A 19,181-nucleotide genomic window follows, 5' to 3' on the forward strand; every position below is an offset into this window, starting at 1 on the left:
GAGTGAACGGCAGGTAGGCCTAGAAGAGGAGACTAGAAGTGAAGGCGACATACTTTTCCCTGCTTTTGACCTCCCACCCATCCCAAACCGACCACAAACGTACCATCTATGCAACGTTGGTATGCAGAAATTCACGCCTCAGCCAGTGAGGGTGAGTCCCAGGCCAGGGGCTAGAGAGCAAAAGACTGCATGTGCTCAGACGTTCCCTGCTAGGGACAGTTGATCTGAAACAAGGTCTGCTCTCTTGTATCCAGCAAGGATCTAGAAATCCTGCATGAATCTGCAAGGCACATTGACAGCATACATTTGCATAATATGCCCCACCTTCTGCCTTCCTACTTCCTGTGCAGTAGTTGTTTGTGTAGAGAGAGAGGTCGCAGGCAAGGTAATTTTGTGAGTAGGATACAGGACCCTAAATAGCTGGTGAGAGGTATGAGGTATTCTAAAAGCATAAAAATTGTACACCTGTGAAATGAAATGCTTTCACATGTGATCTTCTGTGTTTATTGTCCTGTGCATAAAGTTGCACCTTGTGTTTGAAGGTTTAAATTATTTCAGGCTTGCATGGAGGCAGAAATTTCTGAGTGACTTTTATACATTTCTTAAGACTCTGCACTGTCAGGATGGCCGAGTGGTCTAAGGCGCTGTGTTTAGGCTGCAGTTTCTTCTGGAGGCGTGGGTTCAAATCCCACTTCTGACATGACTTTTGGAGATATAATCTCCTTTTTCAGGTTAACATCTGATGGAAGTTGCATCTGTTTGTCTTCACCTGGGATGTGATTCCGTCCTCATCTAGTCAAGAGAGCTGGGGTTTCTCATATATTTCGGTTGTATAAAGTCTTGCTGACAAAGTGCAGTCCTTACTATGTGAGCATAGGACCCATGTAAGAGCTCATCTGGAAGAGTCATGCTCTTGTATGCCCTGGCCAGACAGGCCATGCAAATATGGAAGAATGCCTAGCATCTGGTAGACAGTTGGACTCCAGCACACTTACGGCAATTTCCTCAGGGCTGTGATCAGGGGCTGCTTAGATTTGCGTATTCCACCCTATGTTGTGACATTGAAATTCCTTGTTGAATTTGCTTTAGCTAGCCAAGAGGTGGCTGTTGACTCAATTTCAAAGCAGCTTTGGGCCGTTCAAGTGGCTGGTGAATAGCACTTTCTCTTTGTACGCCTTAAAGGTCTAAAGAGTTCTTCATAGGTACTGCTCTCTATGGATTGTTCAAAGATCTGTTGGAAGTACTTATAATAGGATAAATAAATTGAGGGCATGCCTTTTCGGTACCCCACTTGCATGGCTGTCTGGCCTGTGGAAGGTTCCACAAATGCAAGACAGGATAGCCGAGTTGTCTAAGGCGCTGCGTTCAGGTTATAGTCTCTTCTGGAGGTGTGGGTTCAAATCTCACTTCTGACAATTGTGTGTTTACTCTACTTTTTTCTTGAGAGAGAAAAAATCAGATAATTTCCCTCACATGGGCTTATATGGTTGTCTACTTGGAAAAGTGCAGTGAGTTTTTTTCTTGCTCTAGCCACTCATGGCCTAAGATGTGTGCTTTTTTTGGTTCACAATATCTTTCCCTCTCTGTTGATGATCAAGCAACATGTGCTCAGGATGCCCGAGTGGTCTAAGGCGCTGCGTTAAGACCGCAGTCTCTCCTGGAGGCGTGGGTTCGAATCCCACTTCTGACAAACCTTTAAGTCCATTTTGTCTCTGAGTTCTTTTAGAATCTCAGCTAAAAATTGGCAGTGCTTATAATATCTGAATAAATAACAAACTTCAGTTTCAACTGCAAATTAATTTGCCCAATTCTGTCTTCAAGCTCGTATAATATTCTTCTAGCCCTCATGGTGTTGTATGTGTTTTTTGGGGAGTGCTTAAAAAGTCCCTTTTATTAATGAGATGGGTTACATTCAGTCTTGTGATATTTTTGGTTTCCAATAAGTAGATTGTTAATTTTATGTAACCTCATTTTCTAATGCTCCATTCAAGAGATGTTTCCACTATGAAATGCAGAGCAACGGGAAAGAGCAAGTGAGTTAGAAGGGGTGTTGAGGAAGGAGAGAATGAAACAAAGACAGAGTGAGTGAACGGCAGGTAGGCCTAGAAGAGGAGACTAGAAGTGAAAACGACATACTTTTCCCTGCTTTTGACCTTCCACCCATCCCAAACCGACCACAAACGTACCATCTATGCAACGTTGGTATGCAGAAATTCACGCCTCAGCCAGTGAGGGTGAGTCCTAGGCCAGGGGCTAGAGAGCAAAAGACTGCATGTGCTCAGACGTTCCCTGCTAGGGACAGTTGATCTGAAACAAGGTCTGCTCTCTTGTATCCAGCAAGGATCTAGAAATCCTGCATGAATCTGCAAGGCACATTGACAGCATACATTTGCATAATATGCCCCACCTTCTGCCTTCCTACTTCCTGTGCAGTAGTTGTTTATGTAGAGAGAGAGGTCGCAGGCAAGGTAATTTTGTGAGTAGGATACAGGACCCTAAATAGCTGGTGAGAGGTATGAGGTATTCTAAAAGCATAAAAATTGTACACCTGTGAAATGAAATGCTTTCACATGTGATCTTCTGTGTTTATTGTCCTGTGCATAAAGTTGCACCTTGTGTTTGAAGGTTTAAATTATTTCAGGCTTGCATGGAGGCAGAAATTTCTGAGTGACTTTTATACATTTCTTAAGACTCTGCACTGTCAGGATGGCCGAGTGGTCTAAGGTGCTGTGTTTAGGCTGCAGTCTCCTCTGGAGGCGTGGGTTCAAATCCCACTTCTGACATGACTTTTGGAGATATAATCTCCTTTTTCAGGTTAACATCTGATGGAAGTTGCATCTGTTGGTCTTCACCTGGGATGTGATTCCGTCCTCATCTAGTCAAGAGAGCTGGGGTTTCTCATATATTTCGGTTGTATAAAGTCTTGCTGACAAAGTGCAGTCCTTACTATGTGAGCATAGGACCCATGTAAGAGCTCATCTGGAAGAGTCATGCTCTTGTATGCCCTGGCCAGACAGGCCATGCAAATATGGAAGAATGCCTAGCATCTGGTAGACAGTTGGACTCCAGCACACTTACGGCAATTTCCTCAGGGCTGTGATCAGGGGCTGCTTAGATTTGCGTATTCCACCCTATGTTGTGACATTGAAATTCCTTGGTGAATTTGCTTTAGCTAGCCAAGAGGTGGCTGTTGACTCAATTTCAAAGCAGCTTTGGGCCGTTCAAGTGGCTGGTGAATAGCACTTTCTCTTTGTACGCCTTAAAGGTCTAAAGAGTTCTTCATAGGTACTGCTCTCTATGGATTGTTCAAAGATCTGTTGGAAGTACTTATAATAGGATAAATAAATTGAGGGCATGCCTTTTCGGTACCCCACTTGCATGGCTGTCTGGCCTGTGGAAGGTTCCACACATGCAAGTCAGGATGGCCGAGTGGTCTAAGGCGCTGCATTCAGGTTGTAGTCTCTTCTTGAGGCGTGGGTTCAAATCCCACTTCTGACAATTGTGTGTTTACTCTACTTTTTTCTTGAGAGAGAAAAAATCAGATCATTTCCCTCACATGGGCTTATATGGTTGTCTACTTGGAAAAGTGCAGTGAGTTTTTTTCTTGCTCTAGCCACTCATGGCCTAAGATGTGTGCTTTTTTTGGTTCACAATATCTTTTCCTCTCTGTTGATGATAAAGCAACATGTGTTCAGGATGGCCGAGTGGTCTGGTGCTGCGTTAAGGCCGCAGTCTCACCTGGAGGCGTGGGTTCGAATCCCACTTCTGACCAAACTTTAAGTCCATTTTGTCTCTGAGTTCTTTTAGAATCTCAGCTAAAAATTGGCAGTGCATATAATATCTGAATAAGTAACAAACTTCAGTTTCAACTGCAAATGAATCTGCCCAATTCTGTCTTCAAGCTCGTATAATATTCTTCTAGCACTCGTGGTGTTTTATGTGTTTTTTGGGGGGTGCTTAAAAAGTCCCTTTTATTAATGAAATGGGTTACATTCAGTCTTGTGATATTTTTGGTTTCCAATAAGTAGATTGTTAATTTTATGTAACCTCATTTTCTAATGCTCCATTCAAGGGATGTTTCCACTATGAAATGCAGAGCAAGGGGAAAGAGCACAAGTGATAGAGCGAGTGAGTGAGAAGGGGTGTTGAGGAAGGAGAGAATGAAACAAAGACAGAGTGAGTGAACGGCAGGTAGGCCTAGAAGAGGAGACTAGAAGTGACGGCGACATACTTTTCCCTGCTTTTGACCTCCCACCCATCCCAAACCGACCACAAACGTACCATCTATGCAACGTTGGTATGCAGAAATTCACGCCTCAGCCAGTGAGGGTGAGTCCCAGGCCAGGGGCTAGAGAGCAAAAGACTGCATGTGCTCAGACGTTCCCTGCTAGGGACAGTTGATCTGAAACAAGGTCTGCTCTCTTGTATCCAGCAAGGATCTAGAAATCCTGCATGAATCTGCAAGGCACAATGACAGCATACATTTGCATAATATGCCCCACCTTCTGCCTTCCTACTTCCTGTGCAGTAGTTGTTTGTGTAGAGAGAGAGGTCGCAGGCAAGGTAATTTTGTGAGTAGGATACAGGACCCTAAATAGCTGGTGAGAGGTATGAGGTATTCTAAAAGCATAAAAATTGTACACCTGTGAAATGAAATGCTTTCACATGTGATCTTCTGTGTTTATTGTCCTGTGCATAAAGTTGCACCTTGTGTTTGAAGGTTTAAATTATTTCAGGCTTGCATGGAGGCAGAAATTTCTGAGTGACTTTTATACATTTCTTAAGACTCTGCACTGTCAGGATGGCCGAGTGGTCTAAGGCGCTGTGTTTAGGCCGCAGTCTCCTCTGGAGGCGTGGGTTCGAATCCCACTTCTGACATGACTTTTGGAGATATAATCTCCTTTTTCAGGTTAACATCTGATGGAAGTTGCATCTGTTGGTCTTCACCTGGGATGTGATTCCGTCCTCATCTAGTCAAGAGAGCTGGAGTTTCTCATATATTTCGGTTGTATAAAGTCTTGCTGACAAAGTGCAGTCCCTACTATATGAGCATAGGACCCATGTAAGAGCTCATCTGGAAGAGTCATGCTCTTGTATGCCCTGGCCAGACAGGCCATGCAAATATGGAAGAATGCCTAGCATCTGGTAGACAGTTGGACTCCAGCTCACTTACGGCAATTTCCTCAGGGCTGTGATCAGGGGCTGCTTAGATTTGCGTATTCCACCCTATGTTGTGACATTGAAATTCCTTGTTGAATTTGCTTTAGCTAGCCAAGAGGTGGCTGTTGACTCAATTTCAAAGCAGCTTTGGGCCGTTCAAGTGGCTGGTTAATAGCACTTTCTCTTTGTACGCCTTAAAGGTCTAAAGAGTTCTTCATAGGTACTGCTCTCTATGGATTGTTCAAAGATCTGTTGGAAGTACTTATAATAGGATAAATAAATTGAGGGCATGCCTTTTCGGTACCCCACTTGCATGGCTGTCTGGCCTGTGGAAGGTTCCACAAATGCAAGTCAGGATGGCCGAGTGGTCTAAGGCGCTGCGTTCAGGTCGCAGTCTCTTCTCGAGGCGTGGGTTCAAATCCCACTTCTGACAATTGTGTGTTTGCTCTACTTTTTTCTTGAGAGAGAAAAAATCAGATCATTTCCCTCACATGGGCTTATATGGTTGTCTACTTGGAAAAGTGCAGTGAGTTTTTTTCTTGCTCTAGCCACTCATGACCTAAAATGTGTGCTTTTTTTGGTTCACAATATCTTTCCCTCTCTGTAGATGATCAAGCAACATGTGGTCAGGATGGCCGAGTGGTCTAAGGTGCTGTGTTAAGGCCACAGTCTCTCCTGGAGACGTGGGTTCGAATCCCACTTCTGACAAAACTTTAAGTCCATTTTGTCTCTGAGTTCTTTTAGAATCTCAGCTAAAAATTGGCAGTGCATATAATATCTAAATAAGTAACAAACTTCAGTTTCAACTGCAAATGAATTTGCCCAATTCTGTCTTCAAGCTCGTATAATATTCTTCTAGCACTCGTGGTGCTTTATGTGTTTTTTGGGGGGGTGATTAAAAAGTCCCTTTTATTAATGAAATGGGTTACATTCAGTCTTGTGATATTTTTGGTTTCCAATAAGTAGATTGTTAATTTTATGTAACCTCATTTTCTAATGCTCCATTCAAGGGATGTTTCCACTATGAAATGCAGAGCAAGGGGAAAGAGCACAAGTGATAGAGCGAGTGAGTGAGAAGGGGTGTTGAGGAAGGAGAGAATGAAACAAAGACAGAGTGAGTGAACGGCAGGTAGGCCTAGAAGAGGAGACTAGAAGTGACGGCGACATACTTTTCCCTGCTTTTGACCTCCCACCCATCCCAAACCGACCACAAACGTACCATCTATGCAACGTTGGTATGCAGAAATTCACGCCTCAGCCAGTGAGGGTGAGTCCCAGGCCAGGGGCTAGAGAGCAAAAGACTGCATGTGCTCAGACGTTCCCTGCTAGGGACAGTTGATCTGAAACAAGGTCTGCTCTCTTGTATCCAGCAAGGATCTAGAAATCCTGCATGAATCTGCAAGGCACAATGACAGCATACATTTGCATAATATGCCCCACCTTCTGCCTTCCTACTTCCTGTGCAGTAGTTGTTTGTGTAGAGAGAGAGGTCGCAGGCAAGGTAATTTTGTGAGTAGGATACAGGACCCTAAATAGCTGGTGAGAGGTATGAGGTATTCTAAAAGCATAAAAATTGTACACCTGTGAAATGAAATGCTTTCACATGTGATCTTCTGTGTTTATTGTCCTGTGCATAAAGTTGCACCTTGTGTTTGAAGGTTTAAATTATTTCAGGCTTGCATGGAGGCAGAAATTTCTGAGTGACTTTTATACATTTCTTAAGACTCTGCACTGTCAGGATGGCCGAGTGGTCTAAGGATCTGTGTTTAGGCCGCAGTCTCCTCTGGAGGCGTGGGTTCGAATCCCACTTCTGACATGACTTTTGGAGATATAATCTCCTTTTTCAGGTTAACATCTGATGGAAGTTGCATCTGTTGGTCTTCACCTGGGATGTGATTCCGTCCTCATCTAGTCAAGAGAGCTGGAGTTTCTCATATATTTCGGTTGTATAAAGTCTTGCTGACAAAGTGCAGTCCCTACTATATGAGCATAGGACCCATGTAAGAGCTCATCTGGAAGAGTCATGCTCTTGTATGCCCTGGCCAGACAGGCCATGCAAATATGGAAGAATGCCTAGCATCTGGTAGACAGTTGGACTCCAGCTCACTTACGGCAATTTCCTCAGGGCTGTGATCAGGGGCTGCTTAGATTTGCGTATTCCACCCTATGTTGTGACATTGAAATTCCTTGTTGAATTTGCTTTAGCTAGCCAAGAGGTGGCTGTTGACTCAATTTCAAAGCAGCTTTGGGCCGTTCAAGTGGCTGGTTAATAGCACTTTCTCTTTGTACGCCTTAAAGGTCTAAAGAGTTCTTCATAGGTACTGCTCTCTATGGATTGTTCAAAGATCTGTTGGAAGTACTTATAATAGGATAAATAAATTGAGGGCATGCCTTTTCGGTACCCCACTTGCATGGCTGTCTGGCCTGTGGAAGGTTCCACAAATGCAAGTCAGGATGGCCGAGTGGTCTAAGGCGCTGCGTTCAGGACGCAGTCTCTTCTCGAGGCGTGGATTCAAATCCCACTTCTGACAATTGTGTGTTTCCGCTACTTTTTTCTTGAGAGAGAAAAAATCAGATCATTTCCCTCACATGGGCTTATATGGTTGTCTACTTGGAAAAGTGCAGTGAGTTTTTTTCTTGCTCTAGCCACTCATGACCTAAGATGTGTGCTTTTTTTGGTTCACAATATCTTTCCCTCTCTGTAGATGATCAAGCAACATGTGGTCAGGATGGCCGAGTGGTCTAAGGTGCTGTGTTAAGGCCACAGTCTCTCCTGGAGACGTGGGTTCGAATCCCACTTCTGACAAAACTTTAAGTCCATTTTGTCTCTGAGTTCTTTTAGAATCTCAGCTAAAAATTGGCAGTGCATATAATATCTAAATAAGTAACAAACTTCAGTTTCAACTGCAAATGAATTTGCCCAATTCTGTCTTCAAGCTCGTATAATATTCTTCTAGCACTCGTGGTGCTTTATGTGTTTTTTGGGGGGGTGATTAAAAAGTCCCTTTTATTATTGAAATGGGTTACATTCAGTCTTGTGATATTTTTGGTTTCCAATAAGTAGATTGTTAATTTTATGTAACCTCATTTTCTAATGCTCCATTCAAGAGATGTTTCCACTATGAAATGCAGAGCAAGGGGAAAGAGCACAAGTGATAGAGCGAGTGAGTGAGAAGGGGTGTTGAGGAAGGAGAGAATGAAACAAAGACAGAGTGAGTGAACGGCAGGTAGGCCTAGAAGAGGAGACTAGAAGTGAAGGCGACATACTTTTCCCTGCTTTTGACCTTCCACCCATCCCAAACCAACCACAAACGTACCATCTATGCAACGTTGGTATCGCAGAAATTCACGCCTCAGCCAGTGAGGGTGAGTCCCAGGCCAGGGGCTAGAGAGCAAAAGACTGCATGTGCTCAGACGTTCCCTGCTAGGGACAGTTGATCTGAAACAAGGTCTGCTCTCTTGTATCCAGCAAGGATCTAGAAATCCTGCATGAATCTGCAAGGCACATTGACAGCATACATTTGCATAATATGCCCCACCTTCTGCCTTCCTACTTCCTGTGCAGTAGTTGTTTGTGTAGAGAGAGAGGTCGCAGGCAAGGTAATTTTGTGAGTAGGATACAGGACCCTAAATAGCTGGTGAGAGGTATGAGGTATTCTAAAAGCATAAAAATTGTACACCTGTGAAATGAAATGCTTTCACATGTGATCTTCTGTGTTTATTGTCCTGTGCATAAAGTTGCACCTTGTGTTTGAAGGTTTAAATTATTTCAGGCTTGCATGGAGGCAGAAATTTCTGAGTGACTTTTATACATTTCTTAAGACTCTGCTCTGTCAGGATGGCCGAGTGGTCTAAGGCGCTGTGTTTAGGCTGCAGTTTCTTCTGGAGGCGTGGGTTCAAATCCCACTTCTGACATGACTTTTGGAGATATAATCTCCTTTTTCAGGTTAACATCTGATGGAAGTTGCATCTGTTGGTCTTCACCTGGGATGTGATTCCGTCCTCATCTAGTCAAGAGAGCTGGGGTTTCTCATATATTTCGGTTGTATAAAGTCTTGCTGACAAAGTGCAGTCCTTACTATGTGAGCATAGGACCCATGTAAGAGCTCATCTGGAAGAGTCATGCTCTTGTATGCCCTGGCCAGACAGGCCATGCAAATATGGAAGAATGCCTAGCATCTGGTAGACAGTTGGACTCCAGCACACTTACGGCAATTTCCTCAGGGCTGTGATCAGGGGCTGCTTAGATTTGCGTATTCCACCCTATGTTGTGACATTGAAATTCCTTGTTGAATTTGCTTTAGCTAGCCAAGAGGTGGCTGTTGACTCAATTTCAAAGCAGCTTTGGGCCGTTCAAGTGGCTGGTGAATAGCACTTTCTCTTTGTACGCCTTAAAGGTCTAAAGAGTTCTTCATAGGTACTGCTCTCTATGGATTGTTCAAAGATCTGTTGGAAGTACTTATAATAGGATAAATAAATTGAGGGCATGCCTTTTCGGTACCCCACTTGCATGGCTGTCTGGCCTGTGGAAGGTTCCACAAATGCAAGACAGGATGGCCGAGTTGTCTAAGGCGCTGCGTTCAGGTTATAGTCTCTTCTGGAGGTGTGGGTTCAAATCTCACTTCTGACAATTGTGTGTTTACTCTACTTTTTTCTTGAGAGAGAAAAAATCAGATAATTTCCCTCACATGGGCTTATATGGTTGTCTACTTGGAAAAGTGCAGTGAGTTTTTTTCTTGCTCTAGCCACTCATGGCCTAAGATGTGTGCTTTTTTTGGTTCACAATATCTTTCCCTCTCTGTTGATGATCAAGCAACATGTGCTCAGGATGCCCGAGTGGTCTAAGGCGCTGCGTTAAGACCGCAGTCTCTCCTGGAGGCGTGGGTTCGAATCCCACTTCTGACAAACCTTTAAGTCCATTTTGTCTCTGAGTTCTTTTAGAATCTCAGCTAAAAATTGGCAGTGCTTATAATATCTGAATAAATAACAAACTTCAGTTTCAACTGCAAATTAATTTGCCCAATTCTGTCTTCAAGCTCGTATAATATTCTTCTAGCCCTCGTGGTGTTGTATGTGTTTTTTGGGGAGTGCTTAAAAAGTCCCTTTTATTAATGAGATGGGTTACATTCAGTCTTGTGATATTTTTGGTTTCCAATAAGTAGATTGTTAATTTTATGTAACCTCATTTTCTAATGCTCCATTCAAGAGATGTTTCCACTATGAAATGCAGAGCAACGGGAAAGAGCAAGTGAGTTAGAAGGGGTGTTGAGGAAGGAGAGAATGAAACAAAGACAGAGTGAGTGAACGGCAGGTAGGCCTAGAAGAGGAGACTAGAAGTGAAGGCGACATACTTTTCCCTGCTTTTGACCTTCCACCCATCCCAAACCGACCACAAACGTACCATCTATGCAACGTTGGTATGCAGAAATTCACGCCTCAGCCAGTGAGGGTGAGTCCTAGGCCAGGGGCTAGAGAGCAAAAGACTGCATGTGCTCAGACGTTCCCTGCTAGGGACAGTTGATCTGAAACAAGGTCTGCTCTCTTGTATCCAGCAAGGATCTAGAAATCCTGCATGAATCTGCAAGGCACATTAACAGCATACATTTGCATAATATGCCCCACCTTCTGCCTTCCTACTTCCTGTGCAGTAGTTGTTTATGTAGAGAGAGAGGTCGCAGGCAAGGTAATTTTGTGAGTAGGATACAGGACCCTAAATAGCTGGTGAGAGGTATGAGGTATTCTAAAAGCATAAAAATTGTACACCTGTGAAATGAAATGCTTTCACATGTGATCTTCTGTGTTTATTGTCCTGTGCATAAAGTTGCACCTTGTGTTTGAAGGTTTAAATTATTTCAGGCTTGCATGGAGGCAGAAATTTCTGAGTGACTTTTATACATTTCTTAAGACTCTGCACTGTCAGGATGGCCGAGTGGTCTAAGGTGCTGTGTTTAGGCTGCAGTCTCCTCTGGAGGCGTGGGTTCAAATCCCACTTCTGACATGACTTTTGGAGATATAATCTCCTTTTTCAGGTTAACATCTGATGGAAGTTGCATCTGTTGGTCTTCACCTGGGATGTGATTCCGTCCTCATCTAGTCAAGAGAGCTGGGGTTTCTCATATATTTCGGTTGTATAAAGTCTTGCTGACAAAGTGCAGTCCTTACTATGTGAGCATAGGACCCATGTAAGAGCTCATCTGGAAGAGTCATGCTCTTGTATGCCCTGGCCAGACAGGCCATGCAAATATGGAAGAATGCCTAGCATCTGGTAGACAGTTGGACTCCAGCACACTTACGGCAATTTCCTCAGGGCTGTGATCAGGGGCTGCTTAGATTTGCGTATTCCACCCTATGTTGTGACATTGAAATTCCTTGGTGAATTTGCTTTAGCTAGCCAAGAGGTGGCTGTTGACTCAATTTCAAAGCAGCTTTGGGCCGTTCAAGTGGCTGGTGAATAGCACTTTCTCTTTGTACGCCTTAAAGGTCTAAAGAGTTCTTCATAGGTACTGCTCTCTATGGATTGTTCAAAGATCTGTTGGAAGTACTTATAATAGGATAAATAAATTGAGGGCATGCCTTTTCGGTACCCCACTTGCATGGCTGTCTGGCCTGTGGAAGGTTCCACACATGCAAGTCAGGATGGCCGAGTGGTCTAAGGCGCTGCATTCAGGTTGTAGTCTCTTCTTGAGGCGTGGGTTCAAATCCCACTTCTGACAATTGTGTGTTTACTCTACTTTTTTCTTGAGACAGAAAAAATCAGATCATTTCCCTCACATGGGCTTATATGGTTGTCTACTTGGAAAAGTGCAGTGAGTTTTTTTCTTGCTCTAGCCACTCATGGCCTAAGATGTGTGCTTTTTTTGGTTCACAATATCTTTTCCTCTCTGTTGATGATAAAGCAACATGTGTTCAGGATGGCCGAGTGGTCTAAGGCGCTGCGTTAAGGCCGCAGTCTCTCCTGGAGGCGTGGGTTCGAATCCCACTTCTGACAAAACTTTAAGTCCATTTTGTCTCTGAGTTCTTTTAGAATCTCAGCTAAAAATTGGCAGTGCATATAATATCTGAATAAGTAACAAACTTCAGTTTCAACTGCAAATGAATCTGCCCAATTCTGTCTTCAAGCTCGTATAATATTCTTCTAGCACTCGTGGTGTTTTATGTGTTTTTTGGGGGGTGCTTAAAAAGTCCCTTTTATTAATGAAATGGGTTACATTCAGTCTTGTGATATTTTTGGTTTCCAATAAGTAGATTGTTAATTTTATGTAACCTCATTTTCTAATGCTCCATTCAAGGGATGTTTCCACTATGAAATGCAGAGCAAGGGGAAAGAGCACAAGTGATAGAGCGAGTGAGTGAGAAGGGGTGTTGAGGAAGGAGAGAATGAAACAAAGACAGAGTGAGTGAACGGCAGGTAGGCCTAGAAGAGGAGACTAGAAGTGACGGCGACATACTTTTCCCTGCTTTTGACCTCCCACCCATCCCAAACCGACCACAAACGTACCATCTATGCAACGTTGGTATGCAGAAATTCACGCCTCAGCCAGTGAGGGTGAGTCCCAGGCCAGGGGCTAGAGAGCAAAAGACTGCATGTGCTCAGACGTTCCCTGCTAGGGACAGTTGATCTGAAACAAGGTCTGCTCTCTTGTATCCAGCAAGGATCTAGAAATCCTGCATGAATCTGCAAGGCACAATGACAGCATACATTTGCATAATATGCCCCACCTTCTGCCTTCCTACTTCCTGTGCAGTAGTTGTTTGTGTAGAGAGAGAGGTCGCAGGCAAGGTAATTTTGTGAGTAGGATACAGGACCCTAAATAGCTGGTGAGAGGTATGAGGTATTCTAAAAGCATAAAAATTGTACACCTGTGAAATGAAATGCTTTCACATGTGATCTTCTGTGTTTATTGTCCTGTGCATAAAGTTGCACCTTGTGTTTGAAGGTTTAAATTATTTCAGGCTTGCATGGAGGCAGAAATTTCTGAGTGACTTTTATACATTTCTTAAGACTCTGCACTGTCAGGATGGCCGAGTGGTCTAAGGATCTGTGTTTAGGCCGCAGTCTCCTCTGGAGGCGTGGGTTCGAATCCCACTTCTGACATGACTTTTGGAGATATAATCTCCTTTTTCAGGTTAACATCTGATGGAAGTTGCATCTGTTGGTCTTCACCTGGGATGTGATTCCGTCCTCATCTAGTCAAGAGAGCTGGAGTTTCTCATATATTTCGGTTGTATAAAGTCTTGCTGACAAAGTGCAGTCCCTACTATATGAGCATAGGACCCATGTAAGAGCTCATCTGGAAGAGTCATGCTCTTGTATGCCCTGGCCAGACAGGCCATGCAAATATGGAAGAATGCCTAGCATCTGGTAGACAGTTGGACTCCAGCTCACTTACGGCAATTTCCTCAGGGCTGTGATCAGGGGCTGCTTAGATTTGCGTATTCCACCCTATGTTGTGACATTGAAATTCCTTGTTGAATTTGCTTTAGCTAGCCAAGAGGTGGCTGTTGACTCAATTTCAAAGCAGCTTTGGGCCGTTCAAGTGGCTGGTTAATAGCACTTTCTCTTTGTACGCCTTAAAGGTCTAAAGAGTTCTTCATAGGTACTGCTCTCTATGGATTGTTCAAAGATCTGTTGGAAGTACTTATAATAGGATAAATAAATTGAGGGCATGCCTTTTCGGTACCCCACTTGCAAGGCTGTCTGGCCTGTGGAAGGTTCCACAAATGCAAGTCAGGATGGCCGAGTGGTCTAAGGCGCTGCGTTCAGGACGCAGTCTCTTCTCGAGGCGTGGGTTCAAATCCCACTTCTGACAATTGTGTGTTTCCTCTACTTTTTTCTTGAGAGAGAAAAAATCAGATCATTTCCCTCACATGGGCTTATATGGTTGTCTACTTGGAAAAGTGCAGTGAGTTTTTTTCTTGCTCTAGCCACTCATGACCTAAGATGTGTGCTTTTTTTGGTTCACAATATCTTTCCCTCTCTGTAGATGATCAAGCAAAATGTGGTCAGGATGGCCGAGTGGTCTAAGGTGCTGTGTTAAGGCCACAGTCTCTCCTGGAGACGTGGGTTCGAATCCCACTTCTGACAAAACTTTAAGTCCATTTTGTCTCTGAGTTCTTTTAGAATCTCAGCTAAAAATTGGCAGTGCATATAATATCTAAATAAGTAACAAACTTCAGTTTCAACTGCAAATGAATTTGCCCAATTCTGTCTTCAAGCTCGTATAATATTCTTCTAGCACTCGTGGTGCTTTATGTGTTTTTTGGGGGGGTGATTAAAAAGTCCCTTTTATTAATGAAATGGGTTACATTCAGTCTTGTGATATTTTTGGTTTCCAATAAGTAGATTGTTAATTTTATGTAACCTCATTTTCTAATGCTCCATTCAAGGGATGTTTCCACTATGAAATGCAGAGCAAGGGGAAAGAGCACAAGTGATAGAGCGAGTGAGTGAGAAGGGGTGTTGAGGAAGGAGAGAATGAAACAAAGACAGAGTGAGTGAACGGCAGGTAGGCCTAGAAGAGGAGACTAGAAGTGACGGCGACATACTTTTCCCTGCTTTTGACCTCCCACCCATCCCAAACCGACCACAAACGTACCATCTATGCAACGTTGGTATGCAGAAATTCACGCCTCAGCCAGTGAGGGTGAGTCCCAGGCCAGGGGCTAGAGAGCAAAAGACTGCATGTGCTCAGACGTTCCCTGCTAGGGACAGTTGATCTGAAACAAGGTCTGCTCTCTTGTATCCAGCAAGGATCTAGAAATCCTGCATGAATCTGCAAGGCACAATGACAGCATACATTTGCATAATATGCCCCACCTTCTGCCTTCCTACTTCCTGTGCAGTAGTTGTTTGTGTAGAGAGAGAGGTCGCAGGCAAGGTAATTTTGTGAGTAGGATACAGGACCCTAAATAGCTGGTGAGAGGTATGAGGTATTCTAAAAGCATAAAAATTGTACACCTGTGAAATGAAATGCTTTCACATGTGATCTTCTGTGTTTATTGTCCTGTGCATAAAGTTGCACCTTGTGTTTGAAGGTTTAAATTATTTCAGGCTTGCATGGAGGCAGAAATTTCTGAGTGACTTTTATACATTTCTTAAGACTCTGCACTGTCAGGATGGCCGAGTGGTCTAAGGATCTGTGTTTAGGCCGCAGTCTCCTCTGGAGGCGTGGGTTCGAATCCCACTTCTGACATGACTTTTGGAGATATAATCTCCTTTTTCAGGTTAACATCTGATGGAAGTTGCATCTGTTGGTCTTCACCTGGGATGTGATTCCGTCCTCATCTAGTCAAGAGAGCTGGAGTTTCTCATATATTTCGGTTGTATAAAGTCTTGCTGACAAAGTGCAGTCCCTACTATATGAGCATAGGACCCATGTAAGAGCTCATCTGGAAGAGTCATGCTCTTGTATGCCCTGGCCAGACAGGCCATGCAAATATGGAAGAATGCCTAGCATCTGGTAGACAGTTGGACTCCAGCTCACTTACGGCAATTTCCTCAGGGCTGTGATCAGGGGCTGCTTAGATTTGCGTATTCCACCCTATGTTGTGACATTGAAATTCCTTGTTGAATTTGCTTTAGCTAGCCAAGAGGTGGCTGTTGACTCAATTTCAAAGCAGCTTTGGGCCGTTCAAGTGGCTGGTTAATAGCACTTTCTCTTTGTACGCCTTAAAGGTCTAAAGAGTTCTTCATAGGTACTGCTCTCTATGGATTGTTCAAAGATCTGTTGGAAGTACTTATAATAGGATAAATAAATTGAGGGCATGCCTTTTCGGTACCCCACTTGCATGGCTGTCTGGCCTGTGGAAGGTTCCACAAATGCAAGTCAGGATGGCCGAGTGGTCTAAGGCGCTGCGTTCAGGACGCAGTCTCTTCTCGAGGCGTGGGTTCAAATCCCACTTCTGACAATTGTGTGTTTCCTCTACTTTTTTCTTGAGAGAGAAAAAATCAGATCATTTCCCTCACATGGGCTTATATGGTTGTCTACTTGGAAAAGTGCAGTGAGTTTTTTTCTTGCTCTAGCCACTCATGACCTAAGATGTGTGCTTTTTTTGGTTCACAATATCTTTCCCTCTCTGTAGATGATCAAGCAACATGTGGTCAGGATGGCCGAGTGGTCTAAGGTGCTGTGTTAAGGCCACAGTCTCTCCTGGAGACGTGGGTTCGAATCCCACTTCTGACAAAACTTTAAGTCCATTTTGTCTCTGAGTTCTTTTAGAATCTCAGCTAAAAATTGGCAGTGCATATAATATCTAAATAAGTAACAAACTTCAGTTTCAACTGCAAATGAATTTGCCCAATTCTGTCTTCAAGCTCGTATAATATTCTTCTAGCACTCGTGGTGCTTTATGTGTTTTTTGGGGGGGTGATTAAAAAGTCCCTTTTATTAATGAAATGGGTTACATTCAGTCTTGTGATATTTTTGGTTTCCAATAAGTAGATTGTTAATTTTATGTAACCTCATTTTCTAATGCTCCATTCAAGGGATGTTTCCACTATGAAATGCAGAGCAAGGGGAAAGAGCACAAGTGATAGAGCGAGTGAGTGAGAAGGGGTGTTGAGGAAGGAGAGAATGAAACAAAGACAGAGTGAGTGAACGGCAGGTAGGCCTAGAAGAGGAGACTAGAAGTGACGGCGACATACTTTTCCCTGGTTTTGACCTCCCACCCATCCCAAACCGACCACAAACGTACCATCTATGCAACGTTGGTATGCAGAAATTCACGCCTCAGCCAGTGAGGGTGAGTCCCAGGCCAGGGGCTAGAGAGCAAAAGACTGCATGTGCTCAGACGTTCCCTGCTAGGGACAGTTGATCTGAAACAAGGTCTGCTCTCTTGTATCCAGCAAGGATCTAGAAATCCTGCATGAATCTGCAAGGCACAATGACAGCATACATTTGCATAATATGCCCCACCTTCTGCCTTCCTACTTCCTGTGCAGTAGTTGTTTGTGTAGAGAGAGAGGTCGCAGGCAAGGTAATTTTGTGAGTAGGATACAGGACCCTAAATAGCTGGTGAGAGGTATGAGGTATTCTAAAAGCATAAAAATTGTACACCTGTGAAATGAAATGCTTTCACATGTGATCTTCTGTGTTTATTGTCCTGTGCATAAAGTTGCACCTTGTGTTGGAAGGTTTAAATTATTTCAGGCTTGCATGGAGGCAGAAATTTCTGAGTGACTTTTATACATTTCTTAAGACTCTGCACTGTCAGGATGGCCGAGTGGTCTAAGGATCTGTGTTTAGGCCACAGTCTCCTCTGGAGGCGTGGGTTCGAATCCCACTTCTGACATGACTTTTGGAGATATAATCTCCTTTTTCAGGTTAACATCTGATGGAAGTTGCATCTGTTGGTCTTCACCTGGGATGTGATTCCGTCCTCATCTAGTCAAGAGAGCTGGAGTTTCTCATATATTTCGGTTGTATAAAGTCTTGCTGACAAAGTGCAGTCCCTACTATATGAGCATAGGACCCATGTAAGAGCTCATCTGGAAGAGTCATGCTCTTGTATGCCCTGGCCAGACAGGCCATGCAAATATGGAAGAATGCCTAGCATCTGGTAGACAGTTGGACTCCAGCTCACTTACGGCAATTTCCTCAGGGCTGTGATCAGGGGCTGCTTAGATTTGCGTATTCCACCCTATGTTGTGACATTGAAATTCCTTGTTGAATTTGCTTTAGCTAGCCAAGAGGTGGCTGTTGACTCAATTTCAAAGCAGCTTTGGGCCGTTCAAGTGGCTGGTTAATAGCACTTTCTCTTTGTACGCCTTAAAGGTCTAAAGAGTTCTTCATAGGTACTGCTCTCTATGGATTGTTCAAAGATCTGTTGGAAGTACTTATAATAGGATAAATAAATTGAGGGCATGCCTTTTCGGTACCCCACTTGCATGGCTGTCTGGCCTGTGGAAGGTTCCACAAATGCAAGTCAGGATGGCCGAGTGGTCTAAGGCGCTGCGTTCAGGACGCAGTCTCTTCTCGAGGCGTGGATTCAAATCCCACTTCTGACAATTGTGTGTTTCCTCTACTTTTTTCTTGAGAGAGAAAAAATCAGATCATTTCCCTCACATGGGCTTATATGGTTGTCTACTTGGAAAAGTGCAGTGAGTTTTTTTCTTGCTCTAGCCACTCATGACCTAAGATGTGTGCTTTTTTTGGTTCACAATATCTTTCCCTCTCTGTAGATGATCAAGCAACATGTGGTCAGGATGGCCGAGTGGTCTAAGGTGCTGTGTTAAGGCCACAGTCTCTCCTGGAGACGTGGGTTCGAATCCCACTTCTGACAAAACTTTAAGTCCATTTTGTCTCTGAGTTCTTTTAGAATCTCAGCTAAAAATTGGCAGTGCATATAATATCTAAATAAGTAACAAACTTCAGTTTCAACTGCAAATGAATTTGCCCAATTCTGTCTTCAAGCTCGTATAATATTCTTCTAGCACTCATGGTGCTTTATGTGTTTTTTGGGGGGGTGATTAAAAAGTCCCTTTTATTAATGAAATGGGTTACATTCAGTCTTGTGATATTTTTGGTTTCCAATAAGTAGATTGTTAATTTTATGTAACCTCATTTTCTAATGCTCCATTCAAGAGATGTTTCCACTATGAAATGCAGAGCAAGGGGAAAGAGCACAAGTGATAGAGCGAGTGAGTGAGAAGGGGTGTTGAGGAAGGAGAGAATGAAACAAAGACAGAGTGAGTGAACGGCAGGTAGGCCTAGAAGAGGAGACTAGAAGTGAAGGCGACATACTTTTCCCTGCTTTTGACCTCCCACCCATCCCAAACCGACCACAAACGTACCATCTATGCAACGTTGGTATGCAGAAATTCACGCCTCAGCCAGTGAGGGTGAGTCCCAGGCCAGGGGCTAGAGAGCAAAAGACTGCATGTGCTCAGACGTTCCCTGCTAGGGACAGTTGATCTGAAACAAGGTCTGCTCTCTTGTATCCAGCAAGGATCTAGAAATCCTGCATGAATCTGCAAGGCACATTGACAGCATACATTTGCATAATATGCCCCACCTTCTGCC

The 19,181-nt window shown here is 43.7% G+C and overlaps 9 non-coding genes across 9 annotated transcripts; all 9 read left to right on the forward strand.

Annotated features, from left to right (window-relative positions):
• Nucleotides 1-2,700: 2,700 nt before the first annotated feature.
• Nucleotides 2,701-2,783, forward strand: TRNAL-UAG (transfer RNA leucine (anticodon UAG)). The gene has a single exon. It is a non-coding gene; the product is annotated as a tRNA-Leu (tRNA).
• Nucleotides 2,784-3,415: 632 nt separating this feature from the next.
• On the forward strand, nt 3,416-3,498 carry TRNAL-CAG (transfer RNA leucine (anticodon CAG)). Its single transcript has one exon. It is a non-coding gene; the product is annotated as a tRNA-Leu (tRNA).
• A 1,297-nt stretch (nt 3,499-4,795) lies between these two features.
• On the forward strand, nt 4,796-4,878 carry TRNAL-UAG (transfer RNA leucine (anticodon UAG)). The gene has a single exon. It is a non-coding gene; the product is annotated as a tRNA-Leu (tRNA).
• A 632-nt stretch (nt 4,879-5,510) lies between these two features.
• TRNAL-CAG (transfer RNA leucine (anticodon CAG)) lies at nt 5,511-5,593 on the forward strand. Its single transcript has one exon. It is a non-coding gene; the product is annotated as a tRNA-Leu (tRNA).
• A 5,482-nt stretch (nt 5,594-11,075) lies between these two features.
• On the forward strand, nt 11,076-11,158 carry TRNAL-UAG (transfer RNA leucine (anticodon UAG)). Its single transcript has one exon. It is a non-coding gene; the product is annotated as a tRNA-Leu (tRNA).
• Nucleotides 11,159-11,790: 632 nt separating this feature from the next.
• TRNAL-CAG (transfer RNA leucine (anticodon CAG)) lies at nt 11,791-11,873 on the forward strand. The gene has a single exon. It is a non-coding gene; the product is annotated as a tRNA-Leu (tRNA).
• A 191-nt stretch (nt 11,874-12,064) lies between these two features.
• Nucleotides 12,065-12,148, forward strand: TRNAL-AAG (transfer RNA leucine (anticodon AAG)). The gene has a single exon. It is a non-coding gene; the product is annotated as a tRNA-Leu (tRNA).
• A 1,739-nt stretch (nt 12,149-13,887) lies between these two features.
• TRNAL-CAG (transfer RNA leucine (anticodon CAG)) lies at nt 13,888-13,970 on the forward strand. The gene has a single exon. It is a non-coding gene; the product is annotated as a tRNA-Leu (tRNA).
• A 2,015-nt stretch (nt 13,971-15,985) lies between these two features.
• Nucleotides 15,986-16,068, forward strand: TRNAL-CAG (transfer RNA leucine (anticodon CAG)). The gene has a single exon. It is a non-coding gene; the product is annotated as a tRNA-Leu (tRNA).
• The last annotated feature ends 3,113 nt before the right edge of the window (nt 16,069-19,181 follow it).

The sequence above is a fragment of the Lissotriton vulgaris genome, chromosome 8 (genome assembly GCF_964263255.1).
Source record: "Lissotriton vulgaris chromosome 8, aLisVul1.2, whole genome shotgun sequence".
In the NCBI taxonomy this organism is placed as follows: Eukaryota; Metazoa; Chordata; class Amphibia; order Caudata; family Salamandridae; genus Lissotriton; species Lissotriton vulgaris.